A 26,562-nucleotide genomic window follows, 5' to 3' on the forward strand; every position below is an offset into this window, starting at 1 on the left:
CAGTTCCTTTGTCCTTTATTGACTATCATATGCCCTACACTGAGCTCACTTAATCTTCTTAAAAAACATATTAAGATGGTCTTATGTCTCATTTTTAAAGAGGGAAATTAAGTTTAGGCAATGATGTTACCTGTTTACCATCATCCAGGTGGCCAACAGAGGTCTGCTGTGCATTCCAAACTTGGACTTCAGTTGCTTATGTCCACTTCCTTGACTACACATATGCCTCTTTATCAGTTAGAAAAGTTCTGGAGGCCCGAGTGGCATCTCAGAGAATAAGAAAACATACTCCTTTTGCAAAAGATGACCGTTCCATTTTCAGCACCAAAATCAAGTAGCTTACTTACACCAGCAGTAACCTTGTTCCAGAGGATCTGACACCCTCTTGGGGCTTCTATGGGCAATTGCATCTATGTTTACAAACCCCCTATACAGATATACACACATAACATGTAAGTAAAAATAAGAATTAACCTATTTGAAAAATCCATTAAGTTGCAAGGTGAAACCATTTATTACAGTAACTTAGAGTACTTGCTCTTAAAGTTGCACCCAGGAAAGATGGTGTAGCTAGATTTTGAGCAGAACATAATTTCCTCTTGTTTCTGTATTGGAGATAATTGACAGGTAATTTGCTTCTTTAAAATTGTAGAAGGGATGTGTCGATAAGATGGACAAGACTGAAAGCGAGCAGGCTAAAAGGAATGTGTAGAGGCCATGAAAGGCCCTTGACACCATCTAAACAAAAAAGGCACTGCATTCCATTTCTGCTTTATATTTACGCAGAAAGTGGGCTCAAAATGCTAGGAATAGCTAACACACTGAACTGGCAGACAGCCTTCCAGAACCACATACATAAAATCTGGACCTGCATGACCTGTCATGTAGCACATTCTATTACAGAAGCTTGGCTTCTACAAGGTTACCACTTTAGGGAGCAAGGCTTCTAAGAGCTAGGAAAGTGCATGCTTCACAGAATCAGCCCTCTTCAGGGATGGCAGCTGTCCCTGAGTGAGGAAGTACGTACCTGAAACAGACAGGTAAAATTCTTGGAGCTCATGGCTCCCTATTGATTTATTTACCTGTACAAATTTCCCAGAATTATCATCATGGATTCTCTCTTATCTGCCTTTAAATAAAAGTGTTAAAAGTATGAAAAGATGATAGTGAACAGGTTCAGATCTCCAATTTCAAGGATATCTTCTTCACCACACATACCAGCTAATATTCCAATCCTTTGACTTGGATACCGAGTTGACTGTGAATTCTATATTTGTCTAACTTTGGCACTTAGTACAGTTTCTCTATAATTTACCTTTTTATTATTTATGCCTCAGCTTTCCAAGCAGTTAGAAAGTCACCTGTCACTAACCACTAACATTTCCTGGGCATTTATTCTATGCAACAATGTTCTGTGTCGATTACATTAACCAATCTTCACAGACAGAAATGGCATAGCTAATGGACAATTGTCAGGTGAGAAATTACAATTCGGGAGATTGAATAATTTATATAGGGTTAATTATATAGCAAACAGAAAATCTACAAAAGTCTACCTCTCTACTTCCCTATTTTACAGAGCCCAAAGTAGATAAACCATCTGAATGTGTAACTATTCAGAGAATAAGCGAGAACACCAAGATACCTATTTATACTAGCAATACAAATAAAGTTAACTATTCCCTCAGCCTTCTATGTATTCATACAGTGACAATGCAGTCAAAATATAAAACTGTTACACAGTCTGCTTTTCCACAAATATATTTTAAAATTTTAGTTTTAATTTAACATTTAATATTAAAATTGGAAATCTACTATGTAAAATGTGGCAAGCCAAAAAGGTGAATATTGAGTTGCTGAGAAACATAACATTCTCAGTAAAGGTATTTGCAGAAAACAAAATATTTAAGAGTGCTAATTGTCAGTAATTCAGTTAAAAAGGGTGTTTATATATCCTCAGTGTAGGGTCTGGCTTCAATAGCTGGGACAACAATCAGATCTCAAGGCACAGCAGCAGCGTTGTCTCCTGGGTACACATACTAGAGACACCTTCTTGTGTACACATCCAGCATGCACAAGCCTCTCTCCATAGCATTAATAGTAACAGCAAAGCCACATAACAAGACATGTTTTCAACAAGGTAGTGGATAAGTTATCCATGGTGGATTTGGTTGGCAGAAGACTACTGAGCATAGAGAATGAACAAAGTATTAAAATATGTTAAATTGAAAAGTATGCTGTAGAAAATAGAGTATAATACTATTTTCAGGACTTTTTCTTAAATGTGAAACTTTAAAAGTGTGTAGAATATTCCATGAATACACAATGAAACTGAAGTAAAAAGAAAATAATTTAAGTAAGATTGAAAGACTTGTAACCCCTGAACCAAAGAAACCTGAGCAAGGCAAATATACGATTGGTTCAAAATCATCAGCTGTATTCCACTTCATAAAGTATGGGCTAAGTATCTTACAATGATATTGTGTCAATTCTGTGTATAGATGATTTTTCATGCATGTAATTTTTATAGATTAACATATAATTTTTTCCTAAATTCTATAACATTATAAACTAGAACAGAATTCACATTAAATTAAGTTGGTTTCATCTTAATAGTCAATCATATCTGACTATATTTAAAAAAACAACAAAATAAACCAAAACTTCCTAATATAATCCTGATGTACATGACAATTGAGAATCCTAAAATGAGGTACTATTAACTACTCACCTAAAATGGATTGAGAACTAGTCTATCACATGATGAATCAGAAACAACAAAGCCTTTAATCTCACATGATTAGGCACAAACATAGTTGTCAATAGAAACCGGTTAATGATGCCTATTATCTAAGTAGCATTCAAAATGTGTTCCAACACCCCCCATTTATTCCATTCAACAATTACAATTTTAAAAGTCACTTTTTGAGTTTACATTTTCATTATAAAATATTAGTTACTGATTAAAGTGGCTGACAAGGAGTGTATGACAAGGAGGACAATGGCACTGGGTTTTGATCCTACTACATGTAATGACTTTCTGGGAGCCTAGTCTGTTTGGATGCTCACCTTCCTAGTCCTGGATGGAGGGGGGGAGGACCTTGGACTTCCCACAGGGCGGAGAACTCTGACTGCTCTTCGGACTGGAGAGGGAGAGGAAGGGGGCTGGGGGGAGCAGGAGGGAAATGGGAGGAGGGGAGGAGGTGGAAATGTTTGATTAAATAATAAAAATAAATTAAAAAAATAAATAAATAAAAAGAAGTGCATTTTCAGTCTACCTAATTTAAAGAATTCAAAGGCATGTCATTCAAATTAAGCAAAGAGCTAAAAACACAATGCAAGAGTCTGGGGATTCAAATAGAGAGCATAGATGGAATGCGTAGGAAAGGGAGACATAAGCAAAGCCAGTGGTAACTGATGTGGGAGTGTCATCAATCTGTTGATTTCATTGGCTGAGCAATAAAGAAACTGCTTGGCCCTGATAGGTTAAAGCATTGGTGGGAGGAGAAAACAGAATAGGATGCTGGGCAAAAGAGGAAGTGAGGTCAGACTCTGCGCTGCTTCCAGAGGGACCGGACAGCCGCCATGCTCTGCTCTCCCAGGCAGCTGCAACCCACGATGGACTTAGGCTAGAATCTTCCCGGTAAGCGCACCTTGGGGTGCTTACACACATCATTAGAAATGGGCTAGTCCAGGTGTGAGAATTAGCCTGTAAGGGTTAGAGTTCATGGGCCAAGCAGTTCTTAAATGAATACAGTTTGTGTGTTGTTATTTCGGGCATGAGCTAGCCAAGCGGCCGGGGTGTTGGGGACGCAGCCCCACTGCTCCATATTTCAACAGGCAACTCATAGCACTGACAAAGAGACAATGTGATAGGCAAACATGCAGTTAAACCCCAGAACATAGTTTATAGTGGGAATCAATAACCCTCTGGTTATTATATAAACAGTATATAAATAGATGTTCTGAGATTATTTCAAAACTCTCCTAGCCACTTTTGAGACTTAGATTTTAATACTCTAGGCAAAGCTCCCATTTTAATTTCTGTCCCTGTTTTTTTTTTTTTTTTTTTTTTTTACAAAGAATGTGTTAGAGTGGTATGAGAGCTAAACCAGAGGAAGGAAACTACAGACTCAGGGAAAGTGGATGGATATGAATAAGCAAAAATATTTTCCAGGCAAAATGATTTAAATTACACTGGTAGAACCCCACATTGCTAAATATAAGATTTTCAATATCATTTTCTAAATTTAACTACATGTATTCACTTTTTTGTGTGTAGATAATAACTTATACTCCATCACTAATGCCCCTCATGAGGTTTCCTAAGAGTACTTCTATAACAAAACAATACAAGAGGAAGAATATATAATTATATGAATATAGGATATATTTAAGACTTTCATGTTAAGTAACACAACATATTTCTATTGTTGACTGACATTAGAAATTCCAAAGTCAAATGGAAATACAAACACAGTGCAGAAGTATGTCTAATAAGGAAGCAAACTGCTGATCATTTAACGAAGTCTTTGAGAGTGTTTTCACTTTATGAGCTGGCCAGATAAAAAGAAATTAAAAGTGTAGAGAGCTGCATTGTGCAGTGCCATGAGGGTGGCGCTGGTTTCCACCCATCACCCCCTCATGAGAATGTGCTCTAAGTCACATACTATCCCATATATGGCCTAGACTGAAAAGGTGGTCTAAGTCAAGTACCATCCCATATATGGTTTAGACTGAGATGGTGGCTTGCTTCCCTGTACCTAGACCTATCAGCATTTCCCAAATAGCTTGCTGGGACTGGCTAACCAGGGGCTACTTTAGCTGTGGGTTGGCTTTCCCTGGTATTCGAAGAATGTTCAAGGTTCCTGAATAAACTGCTCAAAGAAGAATCCGGTGTTGCATCTTCCTTGCTGGTCGAGGTGGTCGCGACAGAAAAAGCATTAAAAACAGCTTTTTTCCCTTAAATGGTTATTCATCATATTTGACAGATAGGTTCAAGCTAAACTTTCAGTTTGTCATGGAGGGGGTCTATAAAGTCACTGGAGCTAAATAATCAGGAACTTGCACATAAGACTCAGAAAGAACACAAACTAATTTTTTTTTTATATTTATCACAGACCACAAGGTAGAAAATACATTGGAGGAACTGACATGGGAGGTCAGGCTGGAACTGAGAGAAAAAAGATATTATTAGAATATCCTCTCATTAAAATATGATGTGAACTAACAACCAAATGAGGCAATATTGTACAGTCAAACATTCAAGAAGAGAACATTCTTGGCTTTGATAAAATAAGGTAGAAAGAACTACGCTTTGTCAGGTCACCTTAAATCTTTATCTGAGCACAGCATGTTCTGTTCTTAATAGAAGATTTAGATTATAGTTCCAGGAAACGGTCATGGTGAGTATATATCTACACATCATCGGTAATTTTACCCAAGAACACTCATTTACAAGTATTTAACAAAGTTCATAAAGCCTGGAATATTGAATAAAATAGTAAAATCTCTCTCTTTCTCTCTCTCTCTCTATATATATATATATTGTGTGTGTGTATGTATGTATGTGTATATATACACATACATACATACACACACACACAATGGTTACTTCTAAGAGAACAAGGCTGGAACCATCAGAAGAGTCCCTTGAGGTGCTCATTTCAAAAGGCTATTGCAGAGGTACCAGCTCTACCCTTGGTTGACAGGACAAGAACATTAGGTTGTAGTTCAGAAATCTAGAGTTTTCTGTAGGTTCTCTCAGGTAAATGTTGGTACAGCATGGTTGAGAACTACCAGGAAAATGCTCATATGCAATTATGAGGCACAGAACAAGAAAACTTTAAAAAGCACAAAGTTCTACCTCAGTTAGTAAAGTACTAGCTATACAGGAATGAAGGTTTGAGTCTGGATTCTTAGCCCTCACATAAATTCTGAGTGTGATAGGACAAGCCTGCGACCCCAGCACTGGAAGTGAAAGGGCAAAGCAAACTGAATCACAGGGGCATACTAGCACCAACAGTGAGCTCCAGGTTCAAAGAGAGACTGTCTCAAAACAGTAAGAAGGTGGAGAAGCAGGTGTGGGAGACATCTCACTGTCACTGTCTGGTCTCTTCACATACCTGAGCTGGTGAAGCTTGTACACATGGACATAAATAGAGCGCACAGGCACACAGTGTCCCAGTAGGTGGCTACTGGGATTTCGCCTGGCAGGTATACTGCCTCAAACCCCCACTAGTTAAATAACAGTAATTAAGTAACTACAGCTCTAAACTAAAATCAGGGCATCTATTATGTGCTTTAAAAGGTTTTCAATAGAAAAGAACTGATCTGAAGGAAAAGTGGGTAATAACAGTGACAGAGTTTAAGTGAGAGAGGCGTCAGGCATCACAGAAGATAGGGTGAAGGAAGGGTAGCATACATTAAGAATGTCTGACACTGCTATCTGTATGTTTAAAGCTTCCTACATGTATTCCTCTATGTGTACTCATACAAATACATAAATTCGGGTTAACCCACCAGAGGATAACCTTCCTTCCAGAAGCCATATGGTGCCAAATAAAAAGCTCAGGGCAGCTGTGGGACAATTGCTCTTCAATTGTTTGCCAGAGGTATCCTGGAGAACCCATAATCAATACAAGCTATTGCCATTGATCATTATTGCTCACCAGAACTTGATAAGACGCCATTGCTGAAGATTCCACACAGTTCAGCCATAGGACATAGACAAATCAAGCTGGTACTGACCAGGAAGCTCACTCTCTGATGACTAGCTGTCATAGTACCAAAAGGTGCCATGTAGTCTTCCGGAATATAACCCAGAATATAATGAACACTGTGAGCTATAATAATGACCAGAATGCTAAGATAGGTCCAGCTGTATAAGAGTGGCATGGACGTTTTTAGAGTAACCGACAGATTTCTGGTTTTATTTAATTTTATTTATGTCTAAACCCATAGGAGGAAAACCATGCCAGAAATGATACATTTGACCAAGTACCAGTGGTTGTAGAAATCATAATCTTCAGACGTGAACTTAGAACAATTCTGTTGCTAAATGGACATAGTATGAAAATGCTCTCTAAATTCTATACCCATATATTAGTGAAGCTCTCAGATCTCATCAAACAAGTTGTTTGCGGATAACAATTAATATATAAATTTACAACAAGTACATTAAGTCCAGAGACTTAGTGTCTGTAGAGTGCCAGTCATAAGTAGGAAAATTTTATCATCCCCTCCACTGCCAAAGCTCAAGCTGAATGATAGCAAAGTCAAGGGTCATAGAGGTTGAAGAAGCAGTGTCATCTGGATGTGACAAGATCACTGTACTCATGAACTTACAGAAGTTTTAGATACCTTCACAAGATTCCAACGTGGAGTAGGGAGGGTATCAAGAGGCCCCACCCCTAACTAAGAAAATATTGACAGATGATAGCTACTAGGGAGGAAGAGTCCCTTTTCTTTGAGGATGTAGCCATTGGTCTTACACACCTAAATATATGGGCAGCACAAACTGGACTTGGTGGATTATAAAATAAAGCAGAGACTATGAAGTTGGGAGGAGGCAGGGGAGCCAAAGCTAGATCTGAGAGGGGTTCAGAAAGGAGTATTATCAAAATACATTTAATGTATTTATAAAACCACAAATTACTATATTTAAAAATAAATGCCTAAACTACAATACAAAAAAAAATAGAAAGTGTCAATGTGTCTGAATTCTGATGAGAAAATTAAAGTTCTGGAACACTGTCAAAACAATTTTCTGCAATTTTATTCTATATGGCTACCTACAAGCTCACTTTTTCATTTAGTGTGTGTGTGTGTGTGTGTGTGTGTGTGTGTGTGTGTGTGTGAAACTGAGGGTGGGAAGGAGGAAGAAAAGAAGGGAGATAGAGAAACAGCATGTGTGGAGGTTACAGGACAACTTTTGAAAGTCAATTTTCATGTGTAGAGATTACAATACAACTTCTGAGAGTCGGTTTTCTCTTTACACTTTGAGTTCCTGAATTCAGGTTTTCAGGAGTGTATGGCAACTTCTTTTGTTACTCACTGAAACATTTTGATGGCCTATCAGACTTTTAAGACTCTAAAAAAATATTATTTTGCAGTCTTCCAACTCTGATTAATATTTTTAGTAAGTCTAAGTACAGTCAGTATCATTTTTCATCACCATTTCTGTAGTTTGAAATTCTACCTGTATTTCACAGGCACCACTGAAGTTCACTTATGCATTCACAGCTCAAATATACTGATTGACCTAAGCTGTAAACTCACCAATGTCAAGAGAAAGATCTCTTATTTAAATTTCACTTCAAGAACAGTTTCTGATCTCTCTTTTCTGAAAACCTGTACAGAAGACTTCATCTTTAGATATGAAATACATTTTCTTAAAGACACCCAAATATTCAGTGAAACAAGGAGAACTGACTTTTTCTTGTTGTTGTATGGCTTACCACAAACACAAAAGCACACAACAACAAATACTAGTAAATTAAAAGCCAAATAAGCAAGGCAGCCATTCAGGACCTTTCACTTGATGTTCCACTCTGAGACAGAGGTCCAACTTCTGCTTTAACCACTCACGCTTACTAATTTCTCCATTTAGTTTTTTGTTTTGTTTTGTTGACCACTTGAAGCACTCAGTACAGAATTCCTCACATTTACAACATACAACATGATTTCAAAATTGTCACTACATAATTTAATTTGCTGAAATTTTTTATTTTATTAATTCTTCAAACTGCTTTATTGTTTTATTTTCCTTTATTCTCAACTCCACTGTGTTCCCCAACTCAAAAATTACCCTGGCATTTTTAACTATGTATTCCATATTTTTTTTTAAAAAAAGCAAGTTGAAATATTTTTTATCTCAACTATTTAGTTTAAAATGTGCATGAATCTGAGCATATCACTATATACATAAACAAAAATATATGCTAACGGTTTATAAAAGGAAGTTGGCAATCAGCTTGGTTGCCCTGGAGTCGCCTCAGCAGAGATGATGGCTGACTTTTTCTGCTGCTCAGCCTTTTCCACCACAAATCTGGCCCTCTTTGCTTCCTGTTGAGCCACCTGTTTGGCTTCCACTGCTTCTGTGAATTCCTTTCCAGAGGTCAGATGTGTCAAGGACACGTCATCCAGGATGACCCCAAATGTTGCTGCTCTCTCTGCGACGTCATCACTCACCTGCCAGGAGACCAGCTCTCGCTGGGTGATCAATTCTCCAGCATCAAAGCGAGCCACTACTGACTTTAGGATCTCTGTAGTGATGGGATGCAGCACCTGCTCATCATAGTCCTCACTGATGCTGGTGTAGATACGAGGAAGCTGGCTAGTCACCAGCCGGAAGAGGATGGGTAGTGTGATGTTGACCTTCTGATCATGAGCGGCAGTCAAAAATAACTGGTATCTGTACCCAAAGGATGAGAAAGTGAGCCCCAACCCCAGCCACAACATCCTGTACTCCACGGAATCGGTCAAAGATGACAGCTCTGTGCCCAGCATCCACATTATACAAGGCAGAGTTCACCACACCTCCTGCCACTGCTAAAGTCAGGCTTTGCAGCCATGATTCCTTTTGTTGCACCCACTCACACCTGCTTCCACTCTGACCTCCACATCAAAAGTACTTTTTAAATAGAATTCCATACACACAGGAATGAGGGGAACAACTGACAAGTGGGACCTCATAACACTAAAATGCTTTTATTTACAACAAAGAAAACATCAAATGAGTGAAGAGCAAGTCTACAGAATCAGAAAGAATCTTTGTCATTCACCCAATAGAAAATGAACATCTAGAATACACAAAACCTTCAAAAGTAACAAGAATCATAAAAGTAACACATACAATAACACATGTAAACACACACACACACACACACACACACACACCAGCTATAACACTTGGGAGAGCAAGCCTTGGGCAGCACAATAGAACCAACCCCATTGGCAGAGGTATGGCGAGCCAGCTCCAAAGTTGTAAGCATGGGAGAGCTGTACCCATTATTCATTTGTCATATGGCAGCATGGGCTCATTTGGCAGCATGGGTGGGTAAGATATGCCCCCCCCCAAATCCATCAATGCCTGAGGCAGATGGAAGAGCTGGCCCAGAGGTCATAAAAGTGGTAGCGTTGCCTCTGCCCCTCATTGGCTGAACACTCAGGAAGAGTGTCCCTTATATCTGCAACACGGTACAGATGGCCATGAATGTGTAGTTGTGGGAGAACCAACCCTGAGGACGTGAAAGGAAGAGAAGTTACACTGTTTTGAGATGATGCATTACCTCACTCAGAATGGTGAGGGACCTTCAACCACTGTTGGTGGGATTGTGAACTGCAGCAGTCACTATGAGTAGTTTTCCAAAAGGTAAATGTAAATTTAGCACAGGCGCCAGCTATATCAACGTGTAATCAAAGGACTGAAAGTCCTGTTTCACAGGTATTCTTGCCATGCTCACAGTCACTCTATTCACAATGAAGAAGAGATTGAAACAGCTTGGGTGTCCTTCAGCTGATGAATGGACAATGAAAGTATGGTACATATACACAACGGGATTAGCTTTAAGGAAAAATGATATTATCAACTTTTCAGATAAATGGAAGAAATGAGAAAACATTATACTGAGTGATGTGACCCAGACACAGAAAGACAAATGCTACATGTTCTCTTATTAAGAGAGAGTAGTTCTATGTAGATGAAGGCTGCTTGTTTGTTTCCCATCTGCCCATAATAACACAGAAACTATATTAATTACAACACTCTTTGGCAAATAGCTTAGAGATATTTTTAGCTAACTCATACATCTGAAGCTAACCCATTTCTATTCATCTATGTATTGCCAAGAGGCTGTGGCCTACCAGTAATGTTCTGGCTGGTGGCTGGCGTCTTTTTCCTTTGGCAGCTACATTGTATCTCCTTGACTCTGCCTACTCTCTCTATTTCTGTTCTGTTTTCCTACCTGGCTTTACTCTGCTAGGCCATTGGCCTAAAGAGTTTTTTTCATTAACCAATAAAAGCAACACATAAACAAAAGGACTTCCCACATCAGCTCTGAATCTCTATATTTGGGTATATAACCTGAAGTAGCCACAGAATGCTGGTTTATTAGTTGTATTCCTCTTAATTTAATAAGTATCTTGACTAAAAGGCAACTTAGCAGAGGAAGAGTTTATTTAACCTTACAAGTTTATATTCCATCCCTAAAGGCAAGTCAGGGAAATAACTCAGATGAGGAAGCTGGATTCAGGGCCTGAAGTTGAAGTCATGGCAGAATATTGCTCTCTTGTCTGCTTCCTATGGCTTAATCGGTTTGATATCTTATACCACTCAGGATCACTTGCCCAGGAGTTGTTTTTTTTTTTTTTTTTTTTTTTTTTTTGGTTTTTTTTTTTTTTTTTTTTTTTTTTTTTTTTTTTTTTTGGTTTTTCCAGACAGTTTCTCTGTGGCTTTGGAGCCTGTCCTGGAACTAGCTCTGTAGACCAGGCTGGTCTCGAACTCACAGAGACCCGCCTTCCTCTGCCTCCCGAGTGCTGGGATTTAAGGTGTGCGCCACCATCGCCCAGCTTGTCCAGGAGTTTTACTGCCTGCAGTATGGTGGGAACTCTCATATTAAATAGTAATCAAGAAAAGACCCCCCCCCAACAGGTTTGTCTGCAGTCAATATGATAGAGAAATATTACGAAGTGAGGCTCCTCTTTCCAGATAATCATAGCTGACAAAAAAAAAAAACTAACATACCTGTTAAGTAGAAAGAGACAATGTGGGGGTTGTGCAGAATTTGTTTTAAGGAGCGGGATACTAGGATTCATGCACTATGGAAGGGGAAATGGAAAAATCATAGAGACTTTATTTGAGAAACAGAAATGGTAGAAATACAAAAAGAGAAGAATAAGGGGAAGATAAATGCCACTAAGGATATCTAAAATTACATAGAGAAACATATTATTTCATGTTTACTTAAAATACATGTGTTTATGTGAAAGAATGTATACTGTCTCACAAAACCCCAGTGACAAGAATGGGAACTTCCCTTTTATTTGCTGGTCAGGAAAGTTCTAAAGACTCTCAAAATAACACAGGCTATTGGCATTCTTGGTTGTCTCCAAGAAAGCAAGACCCTATCTCTGAAGACCTCTCAAAATCTGGACACAGGTCTTGAAGGAATAGAGATAGATATGATCTTTAAGCCTCTTCTGTGAAAAATAACTCACATAGTAAAGGTTCAAGGCAAATATTCAAGGGAGAAAACCAACCAACAGTCCTACCCAGATGGGCAGTCTAAGAATAGTATCCAGACTAGTAATACACTGCTCCCCATTGATGTAGTTATGGCATTTTCATCTTGGGGTTAATAACTATCTAATTGGAATTGGGTCTATTCGACAGAAGAGAATTCATGCTTGGTCCTGTAAACCCAGCCAAGCAGTAATGGCTCATTATGACACAGACCCAGAAAGGAACCTATACTGCCATATTCCTAACTGAAATATAATTTGTAACTGTATTCTAAATGTGCATCCATATATGTAGATATATGTTTAGCTCTCAAGCCTCATTAAATGAGTCATTTCTTTCTAAAGAGATGCATTAGTTGATAAAATTCAGAGAAAAACTCACTGTCGCATGATCAACCCCACTTGATACATCTGTAACACAACCCCAACACATAAGGATTAGGGAAAATCACAGAAGAGATACTGGGAAGATTGAAAAACCGAGAACCAGGATATCTTCTATTAAACAGTGTTTTTTAGACATATAGAGAAGTTTAACCCATGGAACTTCAACAATTAGGTTGCCTAAACAAGACCTTCATAATGATGACACCAGTTGGCAGGCCAACACAGATGGGAAATTTCACAAGGGACGCCCTTAGATAAAGAGGTAGAAGCAATTAACTACTGCTAAAAGACAGAAAATACATTTTCTCCAAGAAGAGATCCCTGATAGGTTAGTCAATCCTCAGGGTCAGTGCTAAACATATATACACATGAGCAATACTAAAAGAACTCATTTAGTATGTTATATATAGATATTTCCATATAACTGTATATGTGCATGCGCAAACACACACACATAGTTGGAGGCCACTAGCTTATTCCTGGATACCCAGACCTGAATTAATCACACAGAAACTATATTATTTGCAATACTGTTTGACTAATGTCTTAAGCTTCTTGCTAGCTAGCTCTTCTATCTCAAATTAACACATTTCTATTAATCTGTATATCATCACATGGTTGTAGCCTACTGGTAAGGTTCCATCCAGTGTCTTGTCTTCTGTGTCTGTCTCCTGCAATGGCTCCATTGATGGAGGTGGGTCTTGTATCTTATCTGTTGCTTTCATTGGTTAATAATAAAGAAACTGCCTCGGCCCTCATAGGACAGAAAATTAGGTAGGCAGGGTAGACAGAAGAGAATGCTGNACAGAAGAGAATTCTGGGAGAAAGAAGCTTAGTGGAAGAGTCGCCATGATGCTCCCACGCCAGACAGATGCAGGTTAAGATCCTCCCTGGTAAGCCAGCTCGTGGGCTACACAGAATATTAGAAATGGGTTAGAACAATATGTAAGAGCTAGCCAATAAGAAGCTGGAACTAGCCGAGCCAGGCAGTATTTAATAGAATACAGTTTCTGTGTAATTATTTCGGGCATAAGCTAGCCATGCGGGCGGCCGGGTGCCGGGGACGCAGCACCGCTGCTCCTAATGCAACACTCCATGGCTTCTCCTTGACTCTACCTACTCTCTCCTCCTCTACTAGTTTGGAATTTTCACCTTGCACTATTCTGCTAAGCTAATGGCCAAAGCAATTTTATTCATTAGCCAATAGAAACAACACATATACAGAAAAATTTCCCATACCATTTCCCCTTTTCTGTTTAAATAAAAAATTAACTTTAACATAGTAAAATTACATGTAAGAAAACAGGTTTCACACAAGAATTGTAGTTAGAATATTAAATCTTCTTTATCTTTGATAAAGATAACTAAGAAAAACTATAATTTTATCTATTCCAACTCCATCGAAGATAACAGAAGGATATAATATTACCTAAGTAAGCGGGAAGTGCATTATAAGCAACTTCCAAAACTAGAATTGACAGAGACATCTTGCTGCCTGGACAGTCACAAAAGTCTCATTTGCAATGCTGGAGCATCCAACTTTGGCTAAGGCCTAGAGTAACTGGAAGACCATTTTCAGAGGCAGGGAAATTTCCAAAACTGTCTTACCCTGTCTTGGAAAGGTTTGACAGTCTTTTTTTTTCTTGCATCCTGCTTGTCCTGTATAGACACTGTGCATTTTGTCAGTGGTGGATGTATGTGTAGTTCCTTGCCCGAAGACGAGTTTTTTTTTTAGAAGAAAACAAGCTCCAAATGGAGTGTCTTATTGTTCAACATTCCCTCACATACATAGACAGGAATAATAGTTGAAGAAGAGTTCATGAATTTGAGAGTAAGTAGAAGGAAACACAAGAAAAGTTGGAGGGAAAAGATTTATAAATACAAAAATACTGTGCTCCTGTATAAAATAAATTCTCAAAAAAATTTTAAACCCTCTACATTAAAAATATGTACAATCCTCATTTCTATCGAGTGATAATTTGCATTAGAAAACACAGCTAGAGCACCACTAAGTTTCATAATGTAGTTTCCATATTGATGCTGCAGGTGTTTTAGACCTGGAGTCTAACACACAAAGACAGAGAGACAGAGACTCTAGAATGGATATTCTTAGTTCCTATGCTCATTGCTGTGGGGGGAAAAAACACGTTAAAAAAAACAATTTAAGACAGAAGGGCTTGGTTTGCACCCTCTTCCATATAACAGTCCACTATTACATGAAAGTAAAGGCCTCAGGAACTTTGAATAATTAATCATATCATACCTACAGTTAAGAGCAGACAGCAGTGGATTCATGCATAAATGGAATGCTCAGCTCAATTCTCATTTTCTTGGTCTAGGGTTCAACACATGAAGTGATGACACTCATATTCAGGGTGGGTCTTCCCCTCATGGTTGACCCAATTAAGAAAATTCCCTATAGGCATATCCATAGGCCAACATAATGTAGACAATTCTTCATTGAGACTCCCTTCCAAGGTAATTCTAGATGTGTCAAGTTGACAAACTACCATATGATACCAGGGGAGAGAAGGTAATTATGCATTTCCATCCAGACCTGTCCAGTGGCTTACAGTGGGATACATTTTCTATTTTTTGTCTCTTCTTAAGTTTCTCTTAAGTAGGAGAGACTAAAAAAAAATACATAGCAAGGAGTTTTCAAATTTTATTGTGGTATACAAGGCAAGGTGTGCTACACAGAAGGAAGACTATAGCAATTCCTCTTCTGAATGAAATATTCATTGTTCCAACTGCTACAAATATAGGTGGCTGATGACTCTCAGTTGGGTTTCTCTCTAGGAAATGTCTTCAAGCAAAAAGGTTCACTCAAACTATTCCTTCATCTTCTGATGTAATTGCATATGACTTCTTAAATTTTCATGACATACTAAGGCCCACTCCACTGTACCAAGGTTAGAGAATTGAGATGGATTAAAGCATCTCAGAACTCCTCATGAGAGGACCTAAGGCTTTGACACAATAATTTTACCAACTGGTATGGCCTTACATTTCCACTTTCCACCTCCTCTTACAGGATGCATCTGAGAAGCCTTTGTCCGTGCTGTTTACACTTGAATGCATGCTAAAGGAGCTCCCAGTTCCGAGGAGTGAATATTGGTAACCCTCTTCATGATGTTAAGTGACAGATACATACCTACCTACCTTATGTGTATATATTGAAAATGATCAGACGTATGCTAAGCACATCTTCTTAATAATTTTAAATGACAGTATTATTTTAATAATAAAATAGGTAAAAGAACAACACAGTTATGATTCATATAGTATTGGTGTAAGAACTCTTATTTCAGCCTAAGATTTGTTATTTGCATATCATCTCTAGATACATTAACATCTTAAATCCTAATTTTTGACTATAGTTCATGAACAATGATATCCATACTTGAAGGTCATTTCATATCCAAATATTATAAGGCATAGGAAATATTAAACAGCATTATGAAGTTCAATAAAGCTACCTATAGTTCTTATCATGATCAATACTATTATTAGGAAGAGGCAGACACACAGGGGGTAAGCCCCTTGTCTAAGACTGGCTCAGTTTTGCAGAGTTTTCTGGTCTTCCCTTAGTAGCAAAATGAACAAAGCCCACAGAAAGTTGTTATCTTTCTGCTCCCAAATGCTGTGATTCTTTAGATGCAGGAAGTTGAATGATCTACGCTGGTGGGTTTTGGGGTACTAAAGACCCCTGAGAGGTTGATAATTCCTATGCAATAAAGGAGAAACTGCAGCCATACCAGCTCCTTTGGGGCCTCATTAGAGGCCCGCTTGCAGGCAGTTCAGAAGATGCCTTCTTTCTAGGGAGCTTTGGCATGTGGCAGTCATTGTGTAACCTTGTACATGCTCAGCTTACCTCCACCAGCAGGGAGCTTTGTGCTTGAAAGTCAGTCTTGATGGAACTGAAGAGAAAAAGCAAAGAAAGGAAGGAAGGAAGGAAGGAAGGAAGGAAGGAAGGAAGGAAGGAAGGAAGGAAGGAAGGAAGGAAGGAAGAAAGGAAGGGAAAGAAAAGAAGACATATATAACATAGCCACTCCCCACAAACCATCCACCCAAACTTGTCAGCTGAATGTTAAGTTCATGTGTTGCAGATTGCTCAAAGAGAAAATGAGAAGAAAGGACAAAGTACAATCCTCTGAGGAGAAAAGAAGATGGAAGCTTCTTCTGGTGTTGGTTCCCCCACCTAACCTTATGGCTTCCTGTTTTATACTATGCAACTGCCTAGCATAGTGAAGTACAGATTTCCAGTTTATCAAATCACACATCAGTAACCCATACAAAAACCAATAGAAGGTCATCACCAGAGTCATTCACATCTGAACAACAGGACACTGGTAACATCCTTAAACCCAAAATACTTCTCTAAGGTTAGAATATACTAATCCAAAGAAGCTAAGATCCACTGCATACCCAGAGTAGCAACTCAAGACTCATACTATGTGTCCAATTGCCGAAATGGAGTGAATGCCCAATAGTAAGGGCAACATAAACTGGCAGTGCTGCTCTGGCAATGAGACTGGAGATCCCTGGGAGACAATCCCAGCGATGGTTCCCCTTGGCTACCTACCATTAAGTATATCACTACACTCTTCTCTGTGTATGGTCCTCAGCCTAAGCAAGAAGAGTTGATATGTTCTGTCTGGTTATATAACTTCATGCACATGCATACATAAGTGACTAACTCTAAACCAATGGCCTTGTGTCTGGAGGCTCAGCAGAGCGTATTGGGCCAGGAACATGTTGACAGCCTGTGAGGGTCACTCCATATTGCAATTATTAGAACAGTTGGTAACCTCACAGAAATTAGAAAGTAATTTTATGTGCTTTAGATGCCCTAATTATCTTTAAACACTTTCCAAATTTTTTTCCAATTTTATACACAAATTCAAATTAATGCATAATGAAATCTACATTCACATATTTATAGATATTTAGAAATACTTTACTATCATCAGCTTTCCATCTCCAAGTTACCATCCCAGGCTGTTATCTCCTAAGTGGATTATTGAAATTGCCATGTAAATCAGTTATCCGCCTCCCTCTCTGTTGATACAGTGCCAATGTTTAAAACTTTCACCAGAAGTTTTATTTCTACACCGAAAATCCTATCAAGAGCCTCCCATTGTTCAGAAACTAAAACACTGACTCATCACTATGTGTGACAAAAGCCATTCTATGCTTCCCTCTTGGGCCACCCTACTCCTCCAGAAGCCTTTACTCTTTTCTAGCCATAGTTGCCTCCTTTAGGAAGAGAATCATTCCATACCCTCCTCAGCACATCTGCACTGGCTAAAGCTTGCCCCCAAGCCTTCTTCTATCTACCACACTCTCTGGTAGCTTGATTTTCCACTCAAACTCCTGGTCCCTGCTACATAAATCCTCCCCTTATAGAAGCATCCTGCGTCTCCTCAACGTGTCCTAATCTTGCTATATTGCTCTTTGGTCAATTACCACTCCCTGGATTTTAACACTAACTGGGGATTTAGAGTTTTTTCCTCCTTCCACGCCAAATGGAAACTTCATGAGATAGGATCCCATTATTCTACCCTCACCACTTTTTACAAAACTTTAGGAGCAGTTAGATTTCAGCAGGTATTGGCAAACGAAGAGATGATTGCCGCCACTTTTCATTCAAAACATTATACAGTTATGTTTTTCTAAGAATTTACTTTCAGATTTGATCATCACATATGGGTGTAAGGTTGATCCAGAGTGAGCACTCACAATCCAAGCCAACATAATCTTCAAAAGAATATCAATATTACAAAACTATGAAAGGAAGTGACCTTTCCCTCCCATCCCTGGCATATTAGAGAAAGTAGAATTAGTCTAGAGCCTCAGCACCAGCTTCATCCTCACCTGATAGTTCTAGTAGCTCTATATATTTTTTTAAATTCTTATTCCTAATAGAAGTGCCTGACAACAGTAGAACAAGTATACATATTTGCAGGCATAGATTCCAACATTAGCTGCAAAGTAAGTGCATGTAAAGTTTGGCGCAGTCACTCCACGAACCTGTGTTTGTTGCAATGGTATTGTTTTAATTATGATTCAAAACTCTTTATTCGCACATTTTTCCTTTAGAGTTGTTGCATGCCCTTTTAAATTCTTTAGTGGCGGCTTCATACATTTACATGATGAACTTAAGTCGTGTTCACCACCTTTTCTTTCTTGCATTCTCCACCCTCTACCACAGGATCCCTGCTCAACAGGTCCCCTCCTATTTTCACATCTTTGCTTGTGGCCGACTGAGTTTTAATTAGAGTTAAAACAGCACAAATATTATTGCTGTTTCTTCTCTATCTGCTGGATGCCATGGCAACAGCGTCCAGAAAATGATGGTTGAAAAATAATCAAAGGACTAAAGCATAGGCACGGACACATGTGTGTGCTGAAGTCTCCTGCACTTGTGTGAGGACCTTTATCTTCATGGACACTGGACTTCCACATCTTCTTCACAGTTTTCTGTCTGTTACCATGGCTCATGTAACTCTACCTTCTTAGTAGGAAGACAGCATAAAAGTACTCTTTCCCAATTCAATGAAATACCCTCATACCTCACCAGTCCACCTAGACGTCAACATTTTTAATCATTTCCTTCAAAACTAGTTCTATCAAAAGAAAAACCATGCTGTATTTGACCTTAAATTGGGTCACCTAAATTTCAGGGCAATTGAAAGCAGTTGAAACATAAACCCCAGAGTCAGCTTCTATTAGAAAGGCTGAGAGATACTTAGCCATCCCTGGCATGCAAAGAGATAATGCCCATTTGAGAATAATGATAAAGCAGCAGCAGATGTTCACTCAATTAGATTGCCTGATTAGCTCAACATTCCAATGCATCATGCAACTCAGTAACGGATTGTCCCACTGTTCCTGTTCTGGGGGAATGGCTTTAAACAGCGTATCCACTGCAGCTGCTGGGTTCACTCTATTTGTTTCTATACAATCCACAAGTCACCCCAAATACTCTCAGTGTTTCTTTTGCTTGCCAAACCACAGATGTTTCTGCTTTCTCATCTCTCCTCTTCAGGCTGTCTTTTTCATTTGAAACCCATAGGGGAAAAAAAGAAAAGAATTTCATATTCACAGTTAGATTGTGAGAACTCAAACAGACATATGCCTATTGGAAAGGTGACATCTACAAGCTCCAATTTTCACCGTGTTATTATAGAGTAATAATGGAATCCAATTTGCAGCTACCTAACACTATTACAGATAGAGTGGACTTTTGCCATTCTGTTTGGGCAGCCAGCATCTTTATTTTTTTTAAACAGAAAAGAACACCTTCTACATCATGAGGTGCCATTCTCCAATTGTGAGAAACCTATCTTCCTAGGCTAACTTACACAGCAGTGGTAAAGAATACGTACTTTGCTGTGACAAGTATATAACGTCATTTGCAAGCCTATGTCAAAAATATATGGAATCCTTATGAGCGAAATACTTAAGGTGGCTTCTGCATCTCTGATAGACGTTTGTCAAATAGTTGGAGTCAATTCAGCATCTTCTGAGGTCCTACCGTGTGATATAGAACACTTTAATTACAATAGTGAAGACCAAATCTGAAAAAGAGTATCTAAGACTCCTTAGTTCCTGGCACCTACATATCATCCATGAAAAGGGTCCACTTGACATCCTGGGAAGATGAAGTGGATAGTCTTTTCTATACGGTCACTTTTCTGATGCTTCTGAGTATGGATTTTCAATGCGTTCAGAGAAGCACAGAAAGAGTGTTTAACAAAAACAGCAGGAACACAAAAGAGGGAACAATAGCCAAGTTCAATACTCTGATGGTTATAATTTATAGCATTCCTTCTCTGTAAAGAAAACTTAGTAATCTATAGACACTAAATATAGAAAAATCTATGTTAGCAGGATTTTAATAGTAACTACTCATTCTAACATCCATCAGCAATTCTCTGAAAACTGGGTGTCACCAACTATGCTCCCAGATTTAAGGACTCTCTCCAAAGTTTCTAACTCACAGCATAAAGGAATATCTAAGTAATTCAAAAGTCACAATGAACTATTTTTTTATAGAGTCGCATGCATCGTAACCCACCCTCAAATGTCCTAAGTTGCTGAAGATTGCTTTGAACTCTTGATACTTCTGCCTCATACTCAGATTATGACCATGTACCAGCACAGCCAGTCTGATGTGGTTCTGAGAATCAAATCAAGGATTTTCTCTACAAACTGAGTTGCCTCCTAGCCCTAAGTCTCAATTTCCAAAAAGGCAGATTGATTTAATTTAACATACAAACTCTTATCCAGTCTCTAAATTTTTCAAAAGTATGTGTGCCATTCTATTAGAAGTTTCTAATCACTTGTAAAAGCAAAGAAAAGTGAGTCAAATGGGGACTTTATTTGGCCTTAGCATGCCCACTAATGCAAAGAACCTATACTACCCATAGAAGGTTGATGGCTCCAATAGCTCCCTCTTTGTTTCTTTTTGCATTGTCAAAGTATGAGTTGGCAATAAATGTCTGTTTAGTTGGGACTGATTTAAAGCTCACAACATTTTATTCTCCTAATTATTTTAAATCGAGATTATCATATAATTACATCATTTCCCACTTTCCTTCTTCCAAATCCTCCCATATACCCTTCATTGCTTTCTTTCAAATTTATGGCCTCTTTTTTTCAACAAATATATATATATATATATATATTTATGCTTGTGTAAAATATATGTGTGTATATATGTATGTGAATATATATGTATGTATATATATCCTACTCAGTCTATGTAACGTTGCTTATATGTAAGTATTCAGGATTTATTACTTTATATTGAATAATCAATTGATGCATTTTTCCCTGAGAAACACTATTTCTCCTATTCTCACTATTCCGTAGTTCTTTGTGTAGGGGTGAGACCTCCTGGTCTTCTCTCATTCACTTCAGCATGTCTACGTTGTCCAGGCTTAGCCTGCATTGAGGCAGACATGTTAGTAAGACTTTATGAGAGGATTTTTGAACATTATTTGTAGTCGAACTTTCCTCTGGGCTGCCAGCTCACATCTAACAATTCAGAGACTTGTTAGTTATGAAAGCTTAGCTTTATCCTAGGCTTGCCTTTAAGTAGCTCTTATAACTTAAACTATATTTCTATTAATATACAGTCTGTCACAAACTGCCCATCCTGCTTCTTTCATCTCTTCTGGTATCTCTCTGGAGCCTAGATTCATCTCCTACTTCTTCTCTCTTTTCCAGGAAGTCTGGCTCAATCCTCCTGCCTTGTTCTTGGCCATTCAGCTCTTTATCACACCAATCACAACAATGCACCACCACACAGTACACAAATAACCCACAATAGTTACTAGAATGCACAGCCTCAGCAAACTCTCTGATCCCCTGATTTAAAATCTTTCAAACCCCTCTTCCACAACATTTCGTCAGCCTTGCGTGCATAGATTTGTTCACTGGGACTGGGCTTGACAATTCTGCATTTTTATTGGTTGTGGCTTTCTGTAATGATCTCTGTCTCTTGTAAAAGTATGTTTCCTTGATGAGACATTATCAGTACATTTATCTCTGGTTTTAAAAAGAAATTTTTAGAACAGAGTTAGGTATTATGCTAGCTTAGTAGAGTTGTGGTTCTAGATTCTTCTTTAAGATCCATATTTCATGAGCTCTGGATGGTTGGCTAGGTTCCCAGTATGAGGTGTGACTTCCCTATTGTTAAGTGGGTCATCAGTCCCATTGGAGAACTGTTGGTTATTACCATGGTATACGTGCTGCTATTGCACTGTAACATTTGTAAAACGCCTTGGTGTACTGTGACACATGTGCCAAAACATCCAAGATGATGAAACACACGGTGTTCTAAGGACACCTTGAGTCCTTGACTTTAGTATGCAGATAAAGTAAAATGAGCATTTGTGCATACATATATCATGACAGGGATGAGACAAATTAGTCCGTGGTGCTCTGGAAAAGAAGATTAACTCTCAGATTGTATAGTGGATCTTGAACTTGAATAATGAAGGCATACCTTTTTCGTATGTTCTGGTTCCTTTGGCTGGGAGTATGTATAGATATGTGACAGAAAATATGGTTGCTGTGAACAAGACCTGAGAGTTAAATCTGGGTAACCCAAATAAATTCATCCGAACCTTCTTTTTGTAAGTTCCTGGTGCCTGGCTTGCAGTTTCTACATGCTTTACTCATGCCCTTCTTTCTTTAAATAATTTGCCATTGTCTTTTTGGAGTGTACCACGTTTACAAAAATAGGACTGAAAACTAAAATCTCTGGGAATGACACCTTTATTGTTTGAGTTCCTCAATGGATTCCAGTCTCTTCACCATAAAATGAAACAAAACAGGGGACCCCAGAGTAAAGTATCCAACAAGACTCTGCCAGGCTCCAACTGCTGCATGACCTCTTCTTTGCTCTAGTAATGTCTTCTGTTACTACTGTCCTCTAGAATTTTCCCTTAGGGTTTTATTACTAAGATGTCCCCCATCTTGTCCCGAAGCCAGATAAAGCCTGGAACTTCGTGCACTCTATCCTCAGTGACTATTACCAAAGCAGGTGAAATGACTCATTACCCAGGAAAAGCATGGGTACCCTGATGTAGATGATGCTGGGAAAAGGTGCTAGATGTTCTCCAAAAAGGGGAGATATGCAGTTTCATTCTTCAGACCAGGTTGTAGCTATTAACTAAGGAGAGTCTGCTAACCCTGGGAAGAAAATTGTTGCTGGAAGTGTATTATAGGAAAAACTACTTTTCCAGCCACTTTAGGCTTGATAAGCATGAAAAGAAAAAACGTAGGCTCCTTTTAATAGCATTTCTTTGATGCTGAAGAGACCCATAGTGTACTTAGGTAATGGTATAGCTACACAGGATACTAGGCATAAAAATAAGCCCTGAAGCTGATGAGAAGCCAAGGACAATGGCACGGGGTTTTGATCCTACTTCATGTTCTGGCTTGGTGGGAGCCTAGCCAGTTTGGATGTTCACCTTCCTAGACATGGACGGAGGGGGAAGGACCTTGGACTTTCCACAGAGCAGGGAACCCTGACTGCTCTTTGGACTGGAGAGGGAGGGGGAGAGGAGAGGGAGAAGGGGGAGAAGGGTGGGAAGAGGGGGAGGGAAATGGGAGGCTGGGAGGAGGCGGAAACTTTTTTTTCCTTTTCTCAATAAAAAAAAATAAAAGAAATAATAAATAAATAAATAAATAAATAAGCAAGCCCTGAAGTCGTTTTGTCTGACCATAGAAAGCATCCAAACAGTGACATGATGACTTACTGCAGGGTTTATCAGTAAGTGATTAAGTGATGTTCAAGCCCTTGGGCAACATGTCAGTCACACAGCTCAGAAGTCTAGAATAAAAGTACTGGTCTCTGGTAGTGCCCAAACAGAAGCTCGGTGAGCATCAGCAGAGGCAGCAAAGCACACGACAGAAGGACAAGGAGAATGCCTAGCAGGGAGCCAAAGAGATTGGCTGATTCCTTAAGAAGAGTCAGCAGGGACTGCAGGGGTAAATGACCCAATGCTTAGGAGTACCCTCTGTGCTTGCTGAAGAACCTGGTTCAGTTCCCAGTGCCTACACTGGGAAGCTCGTAACCCTATTTTATCATCAGTTGCAAAGGCTTGAATTCCCTCTTTACAGCCTCCACAGTCACTTGCATACACACGGTGCATATATACTGACAAATAGGTGTACATACATATACATAAATTTAAGATATTCTAAATTAGAAGATGCTGCGACATCTGTACGACATGAAGTAAAACTGTTCAAGGAGAGGAGAAATACTATATCCAGAGAAAAATTGAAACTAAAGTTATAATTCAATAGAAAAGAAAAAAAAAGGTATTTTCAGAGAGATTTTGATTGCTCCATTGCATATGACCATAGGCTTGATGGTTTAAAACAACACGCTTACTATCTCACATCGCCATGGGTCAGGGATCTATGCAGGTTTTAGTTGGACTGTCGGTCCCAGGTATAACAAGAATATCATCAAGGTACCATAGCTTGCTGACCTGAGGCTTGGGGATCCTCAGACAAGTTGACTCAGATGTGAGGATGCATTCACATCTCATGGTAGAAGAAAAGGGCTCATCCTTAGCTTAGTAGCTGTCAGCATAGGACTACACATAGCTTCTGAGTGATACCTGCAAACTTTCCTTTGAGGCTCCCAGAGGCAATTCACAAAGTAGATATTTGCGTTCTTCTGGGCCAAAGAAAGTTCATTTTTCTAGGCTGTGCCTCTGGAAAATACTGGAAAGACAACACGATCTGCTTTTACAGGGCTCACTGAGTCTGGAAAGACAACACGATCTGCTTTTACAGGGCTCACTGAGTCTAAGTAAGACCTCCTAAGACAGCCTTTCTTTTGCTATGGAAAATAACATCACAGGATGGAGTGTCAAACATGCTAACACGTACACCAGAAAGCAGAGATGCTCAACGCCTGAGCATCCAGCACAATACCAATTGCACCTATGTCCTTTCCTGATCTAGAAAGCATTATGCAGAGGGATACTTCCAAGTACCAGCTTTAGTAAGTACATACAGCTGATCTCTCTGAATCAGAGAGTTTCGCTCACATATAAAATTTTTCAGTAAGAAGTACAATCAGCATACTCCCTATCAACATTCCCCGTGCTTTAAACACTATGATATTAAATGCTGGACAGCTCTAAAGACAAAATTCTGGCTAATTTTTCCATTCAGCTAATCTTGTGTTGGGGCCAATGTTATGTGATAATCCTATGTAGTGTAATACCTTCTTGGCTCATAAAAGCAAAGGACATCAAAGCCTTGGCCTCAATTTCTGAGGTCTTGTTCTCAGGAACTGCTGAAAAATCATGAGTTCGCTGAAGCATTGCTTAGAATACATTAGACAAGTTGGATTTAGGTTCCTAGTTTTACTTAGAAACTTGAAATGTATAACTGAAGATAAAAAAATGTGATCATAGAAATCAATTCATTTGATTTTGAATACATTTCCTGTTTAGCTTCTGTGTAGATTATCAAACCTATAGAGGTCATGCTTTTTCTTGAGATCACAATAATCATGGAAAGAGAACTTATATTTGAATTAGGAGCATTTTTGAGATAATGAAAACACAAAATATTATAATCAAAATGCTGTATATGTCCCGATTTCTGAATTACAGTGGTCAATTGTACTTGTGCTTGGCAATGACATAAAGGCAAGTTCTTCCTTCAAGTGGTATAAACCACAGCTGAAAAGTGATCCAATACATATAAAGTGTTTAACTATTTTGTGTGTGTGTGTGTGTTCAGGTGTGTGAGGATGAATACACAAGGGTGTGCAGCTATATGTACAGGTCACAGATCAAAGTTGGTGTCTTTCTTGATCACTCAATACATTGCTTTTTGATCTTGATTTTTTGAGACAGAATTTCTCATTGAACCTAGATTCAACCAAATCAGCTACACTGGCCAGCTGACAGAACCCAGAGATCTTATCTCTGCCCACCAGTGCTGGAGTTAGAGTTCTGCTCCATATCCCACGCCATTATTTCATGTGTAATACCCAGAGTTTCTGGAGTTTCTGTCTCATGTCAAGAGCCATGATATGGGACAGAAAGAAATATGAGTTTAGAAAACATCTTTGCATTTCTTCATATCATATTTTTCTATCTATCATGCCTTTCATTGAATATATATGTATATATGATTAATGTTTTAAGTTTTTTACAATGAACAATGAGTCTTTCCTGAAGTGACATTTGAAGTTTCCAGGAAGAAGATGGGGCAACACAACAACAACTCTACCTGGTTGATATGACGTCATGATACTGATAGCGCTACTACAAGACCTGTTTTGGGTACCAGCTGCACAAGATAATCCCAACTTGGTTAGCTGAAATGGTGCACATCTTGTACAACATTCTGGCCAGACCTCCACAAAATACTCAGAGACTA

At 38.8% G+C, this 26,562-nt stretch overlaps 1 protein-coding gene and 1 pseudogene across 1 annotated transcript in view; both read right to left on the bottom strand.

Moving 5' to 3' along the window:
- Cntn3 (contactin 3) overlaps positions 1-26,562 on the bottom strand; it is a 386,288-nt gene that overhangs the window by 314,680 nt on the left and 45,046 nt on the right. The window lies entirely within an intron of this gene.
- Positions 8,951-10,019, bottom strand: LOC126506099 (prohibitin 1-like; annotated as a pseudogene).

This window comes from Alexandromys fortis, unplaced genomic scaffold, assembly GCF_014885135.2.
Source record: "Alexandromys fortis isolate MF-2015 unplaced genomic scaffold, M_Fortis_MF-2015_v1.1 scaffold_48, whole genome shotgun sequence".
NCBI lineage: Eukaryota > Metazoa > Chordata > Mammalia > Rodentia > Cricetidae > Alexandromys > Alexandromys fortis.